This window comes from Coregonus clupeaformis, chromosome 15, assembly GCF_020615455.1.
Source record: "Coregonus clupeaformis isolate EN_2021a chromosome 15, ASM2061545v1, whole genome shotgun sequence".
NCBI lineage: Eukaryota > Metazoa > Chordata > Actinopteri > Salmoniformes > Salmonidae > Coregonus > Coregonus clupeaformis.
This window is the reverse complement of record NC_059206.1, coordinates 21,448,047-21,457,349: the sequence shown is the minus strand read 5'-3', so window position 1 is coordinate 21,457,349 and position 9,303 is coordinate 21,448,047.

Below are 9,303 nucleotides of genomic sequence, written 5' to 3'. Positions count from 1 at the left end.
CTGTCTGTCTGTCTGTCTGTCTGTCTGTCTGTCTCTCTCTCTCTCTCTCTCTCTCTCTCTCTCTCTCTCTCTCTCTCTCTCTCTCTCTCTCCTCTGACTCTCTCTCTAACTGCCTTTCTCACCTCTCTCTTTCTCTCGTTGACGGACTGTCTTTCTCTCGTAACTCTCTTTCTTTCACTCTATTTCTGTCTGTCTCTCTCCTTTCATCTCCTTCAACCCATTTCCCTGAGGCAGGTGGTTACATATCATCACTTACCAAACTAAGAAAGGGACAAAGTGATTTTCTGAGTTACCTAAGTCTGTTGGGAAACTCAAAGCACTCAAAGACCCCTATTCAATCAAACACAATAACCAGACATTTTCAAGACAAGGTAGACCAACAAACTCCCTGCACTGCAAGGAACCGTGTTTGAATTGATATCCAGTCGGGTTTCTCTTTGCTCTCTGACACAATAAGTATTGGTTTATTGATCAAATGAATCATCCTGCACATCCTCCCAGAACAGGAAGAGTTGGTTGTTTTGTCTTAACCTAAAAAGGGCCAGCTCAAGATAATCTGCTGATATTTACAGTGAATGGTGAAGACACGTCTGCTATATGGTGATGAGAGAACACATTCACTAAACCACTCATTTGAATCACAGACAGATCCTCAAAGGGCATCATGATAACAGCATGTGCTAAGCAGTGCAAATCAGGTATTCATTCATTCAGTGGTGCTGCTGGTCCAGTGGTTGTTTACATAGGCTTACTTATATGTACAGTCTACAGGGTTCAGTGGGTGTTTTTGTTTAGCTGGTGGTCTCAGGGGAATAGATGAGTATCCTAACAAGAGTGTGTGTGTGTATGTGTGTTTGTGTGTGTGTGTGTGTGTGTCTGTGTCTGTGTGTCTGTGTGTGCGTGTGTGTGAGTGTGTGTCTGTCTGTGCATACAAGACGAGGGTAGGGGAGATGTAAGAGCTACTTAAGCACAACAACAGAGGAGAAGACATACACTCTTAGAAAACAAGGTTCCAAAACGGTTTTTCGGCTGTCCGCATAGGAGAACCCTTTTTGGTTCTAGGTAGAACCCTTTTTGGTACATGGAACACAAAATTGTTCTACTTGGAACCAAAGGGGTTCTACCTGGAACCAAAAAGGGTTTTCCTATGGGAACAGCCAAAGAACCCTTTTAGGTTCTAGATAGCACCTTTTTTTAAAGAGTGTAGGTCATCCTGTGTGTTTCACCAGTATCAGTAAACATTATGAAGCCCTGCTCCAACATGATAACAGCTGCCATGTGACACATCACACCTCCCCATGGACACATCTACACATCACATCTGTGTGTGTGTCTGTGTCTGTGTCTGTGTGTGAGTGTGTGTGTGTGTGTGTGTGTGTGTGTTTGCGTGAGCATGCACATGAGTGTCTGTGTTTTCACACATATGTGGGTGTGGATGCATGTGTCTGTGCTCTCAAACGTACATGTCTGCTAGTGTGTACAGTATGTGTGCGTGCACATATTTGTGTGTGTGTTCAGTACAGGAACATATGGCTATGCTGCTCCCTAGGGGATACACACAGGAGTATGCTGCTGCTGAGTCTTGTCTAGTTAACAGTCTAACACATATACAGAGGTTCTGTCTGCTTGGGGAAAACCAACAATACCTAGTCTGGTCTCTTAGGTCCACCTGATTCTGCTTTTCTACTCTCCACAGCACTTCATTGATAAGTTGAAAGTTATCGATCCGCCAGAAAATGCACTACTCACCTGGCTAACCAAGTCTAATCATTTACTGCTGAGAAGGTATACTGTTGGAAAGAACTGCCAGAGACTACAATACCATCTACTAGGAGTGGACTGGAGTTTCTCACTTCTGTTAAAATCAAGTATAATTATACAGTACCCAGGTCTCTCTTACAAAAGAGAGTTTATCTCAATGAGGCTAGCTAACCTGAATAAAGGAGTGCTGATCTACGATTAATTTACCGTTTAGATTATAATGAAAGAAATGGGGGGACCTGATTGCAGATCAGCACTCCTACTCATAGATTCTTCATGAATACGGGCCAAAAGAGACTAAACAAGGGAACACAAACCAAGAAGGGAAAAGCAACATGGGCTGTCATGTAAATAATTGCTGTTTAGGGCACAAATTGTTTGCAATCAAGCAGAGAATGTCGTCATAAGTCTTTCTGCAGTGCATTGATAATTACACAATGCTAATGAAGAATGCTGCATTGCAAATCTATTCAGACCAGAGGACTGCAATTACATTTACAACACACAATAATTACTAATCATGTATTACAACATTGGACTGAATGCTCCTCTCCTCTCTCTGTTCTTTTCCCCTTATTTGTCTGCGTCTGTCCCTGGGTTGTTTGCAACCTCCTCCCTTCCCCCTTCTGTCTATGTGCATCAGAGTTCAGATAATTCACATGATTGTTTTGAAAAGAGACTGGTGGTTGGTTACCTGTGTCCCTGTGTCCTACAGGGTATGTTGGGGGTGATTATTGTGTGTGTGTGTGTGTGTGTGTGTGTGTGTGTGTGTGTGTGTGTGTGTGTGTGTGTGTGTGTGTGTGTGTGTGAGAGAGAGAGAGAGAGAGAGAGAGAGAGAGAGAGAGAGAGAGAGAGAGAGAGCGAGAGAGAGAGACTTTGGTTCCATGACTATGTGCGTGCACCTGAGTATCTCAACCATGATTGGCATGTCTGAGAGAATACAGAAATGCAAACACACCTGTCTGTTTTCCTTTTAAAATCTCTCCACTTCTTTGTGGCTAACACTGTAGGCTCGGCCCTAATTTATGTGTTCTCTGTTACCTGGATCTGCATGGCAAATGGTCCAGGAACACAAGGAAAGCACAAAGGACAATGCCCAAGGACTAGTCAGCCCTTCCCCCTCTGAGGGGCCAACATGTATCTATCTCTCCGTTACAGTATCCAGAGGACTGACAATTGAATGTGTGATAGAATAATGCTAGAGTATCAATGTTTGGTATCTATCTGAAACTTGTTCACTGAGGTTAACTCTGATGCTATCTACAGTGCATTCGGAAAGTATTCAGACTCATTGACTTTTTCCACATTTTGTTACGTTACAGCCATATTCTAAAATGGATGAAATATACTTTTTCCTCATCAATCTACACACAATACCCCATAATGACAGAGCGAAAAAAAATTGAATACCTTATTTACATAGACCCTTTGCTATGAGACTCGAAATTGAGCTCAGGTGCATCCGGTTTCCATTGATAATCCTTGAGATGTTTCTACAACTTCATTGGAGTCCACCTGTGGTGAATTCAAATGATTGGACATGATTTAGAAAGGCACACACCTGTCTATATAAAGTCCCGCAGTTGACAGTGCATGTCAGAGCAAAAACCAAGTCATGAGGTCAAAGAAATTGTCTGTAGAGCTCCGAGACAGGATTGTGTTGAGGCACAGATCTGGGGAAGGGTCCCAAAAAATGTCTGCAGCATTGAAGGCCTCAAGAACACAGTGGCCTCCATCGTTCTTAAATGGAAGAAGTTTGGAACCACCAAGACTTCCTAGAGCTGTCTGCCCGGCCAAACTGAGCATTCGGGGGAGAAGGGCCTTGGTCAGGAAGGTGATCAAGAACCCGATGGTCACTCTGACAGAGTTCCAGAGTTCCTCTGTGGAGATGGGAGAACCTTCCAGAAGGACAACCATCTCTGCAGCACTCCACCAATCAGGCCTGGTAGAGTGGCCAGACGGAAGCCACTCCTCAGTAAAGGGCACAGACAGCCTGCTTGGAGTTTGCCAAAAGGCATGTAAATGACTCTCAGACCATGAGAAACAAGATTCTCTGGTCTGATGAAACTAAGATTCAACACTTTGGCCTAAATACCAAGTGTCACATCTGGAGGAAAACTGGCACCGTCCCTACGGTGAAGCATGGTGGTGGCAGCATCATACTGTGGTGATGTTTTTCAGCGGCAGGGACTGGGAGACTAGTCAGGATCGAAGGAAATATGAACAGAGAAAAGTACAGAGAGATACAGTGGGGAAAAAAAGTATTTAGTCAGCCACCAATTGTGCAAGTTTTCCCACTTAAAAAGATGAGAGAGGCCTGTAATTTTCATCATAGGTACACGTCAACTATGACAGACAAATTGAGATTTTTTTTCTCCAGAAAATCACATTGTAGGATTTTTAATGAATTTATTTGCTAATTATGGTGGAAAATAAGTATTTGGTCACCTACAAACAAGCAAGATTTCTGGCTCTCACAGACCTGTAACTTCTTCTTTAAGAGGCTCCTCTGTCCTCCACTCGTTACCTGTATTAATGGCACCTGTTTGAACATGTTATGAGTATAATACAAGACCACTGATAATCTCCCTCGATCTGGGGCTCCACGCAAGATCTCACCCTGTGGGGTCAAAATGATCACAAGAACGGTGAGCAAAAATCCCAGAACCACACGGGGGGACCTAGCGAATGACCTGCAGAGAGCTGGGACCAAAGTAACAAAGCCTACCATCAGTAACACACTACGCTGCCAGGGACTCAAATCCTGCAGTGCCAGACGTGTCCCCCTGCTTAAGCCAGTACATGTCCAGGCCTGTCTGAAGTTTGCTAGAGTGCATTTGGATGATCCAGAAGAGGATTGGGAGAATGTCATATTGTCAGATGAAACCAAAATAGAACTTTTTGGTAAAAACTCAGCTCGTCGTGTTTGGAGGACAAAGAATGCTGAGTTGCATCCAAAGAACACCATACCTACTGTGAAGCATGGGGGTGGAAACATCATGCTTTGGGGCTGTTTTTCTGCAAAGGGAACAGGACGACTGATCCGTGTAAAGGAAAGAATGAATGGGGCCATGTATCGTGAGATTTTGAGTGAAAACCTCCTTCCATCAGCAAGGGCATTGAAGATGAAACGTGGCTGGGTCTTTCAGCATGACAATGATCCCAAACACACCGCCCGGGCAACGAAGGAGTGGCTTCGTAAGAAGCATTTCAAGGTCCTGGAGTGGCCTAGCCAGTCTCCAGATCTCAACCCCATAGAAAATCTTTGGAGGGAGTTGAAAGTCCGTGTTGCCCAGCAACAGCCCCAAAACATCACTGCTCTAGAGGAGATCTGCATGGAGGAATGGGCCAAAATACCAGCAACAGTGTGTGAAAACCTTGTGAAGACTTACAGAAAACGTTTGACTTACAGAAAACGTTTGACCCTTTGCCAACAAAGGGTATATAACAAAGTATTGAGAAACTTTTGTTATTGACCAAAAACATATTTTCCACCATAATTTGCAAATAAATTCATAAAAAATCCTACAATGTGATTTTCTGGATTTTTTTTCCTCATTTTGTCTGTCATAGTTGTCGTGTACCTATGATGAAAATTACAGGCCTCTCTCATCTTTTTAAGTGGGAGAACTTGCACAATTGGTGGCTGACTAAATATTTTTTTCCCCCACTGTACTTGATGAAAACCTGCTCCAGCCAAGACAACGCAGGAGTGTGTCACGAGAATTTCTATCTCTAATTAATCAAACTTAATGCTTTGAATAATTCCCAGAGGGTGTAAGGCTCTGGTTTAATCATGAATTAAACGAAGGTCCGCAACCAACAAGAATGATCTGTATGTTTTAATCATGGAGAGCTCTGGCGCCAAAAAATACATACACAGCCTTTATACCCCCTGACACACAAAGGCACTTTGCTCCGCCCACCTTTAAACAGCTTCTCAGTCCCCTTCACCCTGGAATGCTTTCTCAGCAGTTTCTAACTCCTCCCCCTCTGTTAGTGGGTTGACACTACATTATAACTCTAACACCGTTCACACATTTATACTGTATTTGGGGTGAAATCCTTTAGTCATTATTCTTAAAATACAAATTAATCTATCAATCCACCCCTTTGACTAAATGTTTTCACATTCAGGATAAATGTATTTACAAGCATGATTAATCTCACAGATTACGTCAGAACTAATAAACATTTCATCCAATTGCGGTCTTTCAGGGTCAAAATCCTCATCATCCACCAAGCCTGGGGGATCGTTTTTCACATTCCCCTGGTGTTTCATCAAAACCACCCTATCCACGATGTACTAACTTCTGAATTCTCAGCTCATTCTTCACTTAGTGCAGTTAATTCTGCAAGAGCTCTGGTGACTGTCCCATCCGGTGTGGTGTTGTTAGGGATAAAATGTGCAACAATGGCTTATCATTCTATAGACACCGCCCCTTTCTGCCTGATCTAGAGCCAACCTCTTTTACTAAGTCATGAGTGAGATGGTGGATAATTGTTTAGAGATCCCTTTTACTGCATCCCTAGTCTGGCCAATAAATCGTTGTTGGTCGTAATAGATATAATTAATCCAATCCACAATTTTGTTTATTGTCACCCACCAAAATAACGTGGTAGTAAACCCTTCCCCTAATTCTTTCATAGCTTGTTATCCATCCGATACCCCCCTTGGTATCCCAATCGCATCCATCTAAAAGGGCTATTCTCCTTCTTGTTAAAACTCCTCCTACGTCTGTTTAACCCTTTCCTTGGTTCCTGGTGACTAATTCTAACTAGCTGAATCAGTAGAACCAGGGCGCACGTATCTAGCCACCCTTTTGGTATTCTCTGCCTTATACTGCCTTTACTGGCACACGCCCACCACCCATCGGTTACAGGGGCTGTAAGGTTCAGAATTCTCTCCTGTGCTTCTGAACTTAAGTCAATCACATTACTACTATCTCCAATTGATAATTGGTGATGTCTTTGTTTCTCTTTAGTCCCCATCTGGATGTTCAGTCCCGCCCGGTCTCATATCCCCGTCCCCAAGTGTATTTAAACACTTGAGTCTAGGAACAATCCGCTGTGGGGGCCGAACACGAATATAATGGGATTTTATAATCCCAAGTTGCTTATTGACATGTACCCCACCCGTTGGCTACGTCCCTAACCTTTATTTTGAATCCTACAGTCTGCCCTTCTCTGACTCCCATTTTGTAGGCCACTCGTCCTTGACGGTCAGTATGTCGGGTCGCTTCTCTTCTCTTTTACTTCTTAACAATGGTAAGGGCATAGCGTAATTGGTGGTGGATCTTAACATATCAAGACCATTGCCGAGACTATGATGCAGCTCAAGTCACCCCCATTCCCAAAAACCGCCAACCCTCTCCTGTCCTCAGTCTTTCTGCTTGGTATTACCCCATACTCACACCCTGAGAACACACTACAGTGATAGGTCGGGGTAGGAGATCTTCGTTAACAGAGGTGATCCCTAGACCCTATTGGCTAGTTCTTCTCTCTAACTCTGCGTGTGTTCAGTGGTGCTTGTATGTGTTCTTACCTTTTTGCAGTGGGTAACGTGGACCCAGGTTGCTCTTTCTGCTATTCTAATGGCAAAGGCGGTGACCAATATAACCTGATAGGGCCCTTCCCAACAGGCCTGCTTCCAGTCTTTCTTCTTTAGGGACTGGATCCTCACCAGTCACCTGGTTAGATAGAGTGGGTCACCTTCTCCTTTAGTTCACCTGTGGGGCACAAAACCTCTGACATACCGGTGTGGTTAATAACTACCTTCTCACGTTGTACCCCATTTCTTCCTGCTCTCCTGCGTGTTTTCCTTAACCCCTCTCTAATCATACCGTTCACATCAGTATTGTCTTTCTAGACTGTATCTAAAAAAATATTTTTTTAAGTATTTTGTCCTCTCCTTCGTATATTATTTAATCCTACCACTAGCCTCTTCCCCCCTCTTGACACATGGTTCTGCTCATGTGTCAATATTACCACCTACCTAAACAATCACTTAGGTAATATTGGTAATTTATCATCCAATTGCCATCCCTTATTTATTTTTGAGACTGTCCCTTGCTTCTTTATTGCTCCTCCCACTTCCTTTGTCTTTTATGGCTGCTAAATTCGACTTTCATTCAGTTCAGAATCAATAGTAATTCAATCAATCAATCTCTTATCTTGTAAATACACTCATGTTTAGTTCAAACTCTGTTCTAGCCCGGCTCTCCCGGGCTTGACCTGAAGACTGATGGTTGGACATGACAGGTCCATACTTAAATCTTTCAAACCTAACACAAACCCCCCTTCATGCTGTAATCAATCAAGAAGATAGCAAAGGAGAGACAGGTTTTAGCCTGAACTCTGCTTAACCCTGGCCGCTTTTTCCACTCTGTTTGAGGAGAGAAGCAAAAGGCTCCTTTCTGCTTTCATTCATAACGTAGGACAGCCATAGGACTTAAGTAAGAGAGCAATTCGACCCTAAGTCACCTAAGTCTTCTGCCTAGCAACAAATAATTAAAAAACTCTATGTTCGTGATTAACCCAGTTATATCTAATAGTCCACTAAAAAAACTCCCTCATCACCATCTTTAAATCACGACCAATGTCATATATCCCTCTTTACTCTCTACCATTTGGGTAAAATCCCTGTTATATGTAGGAAAAGCTAAGACTGTTTGGGAAGTGAGCAACTTTTTTATCTTCACAAATTGTTCCTTCTCCTCAGAGTTCCAAATGATTTTACCATGGGCTGCCATTGCCTTCCCATAGATAAGATCACTTAATTTACCAGTATGCAGTACATAATGGAGTACCCAAGCTCTACAGTATTTCTGCATTTATTCCTTAACTCCTTCTTCTTCATCTATTTCTGGACAGCTAGTCCCTATCTTTAAATTATCCTATCCAGCTTCCTATTATTACTATCTTCCTGATCTTATTACTAAATCAATGATCTAGGCAATAGCTGTTTCGCATTAGATTGTGCCTTCCTCTGATTACTGCAGCTCATTGCATTAATTTAGTTTCAAATACCAACTTGTTGTTTATTAAAGCATAATAAAAATGAAATGTAAATGACAACATTTGATAATATCTCAACTTACTTCTATCCCGTAAAAGTAATCCAAGATTAGTATAATTGACTAGCAACAGGTATCCCTCATTCAGGGAAAGCTCTCTCTCCCTCTTCTGTTATTTTATGGTTCAAATCCTATTATTACCAAATTATAATCTTCTTCACACTTTTCACAGCACTATAAATTACCCTCAACTTGATAAAATAAACCATCCCAAAGTCCTCCTCTCATGCCCCCAGAACCACTAGTGTGGATGACCAATCAACACCAGAAAGTCAAAACAGAGCCCAGAGGCCATTGAAATCAACCAACAAACCATTCCATCCCACAGCACAGTAAACACCACCTATGAACTGTTGAAAATCCCCTAAATTCAACATAACAACCATTTATAAACATCATACTAGGTGTGTTGTTTTTTATTTGAAAAACCCAATTGAAAAACAACAATCAAAGATAGCCAGGCCCC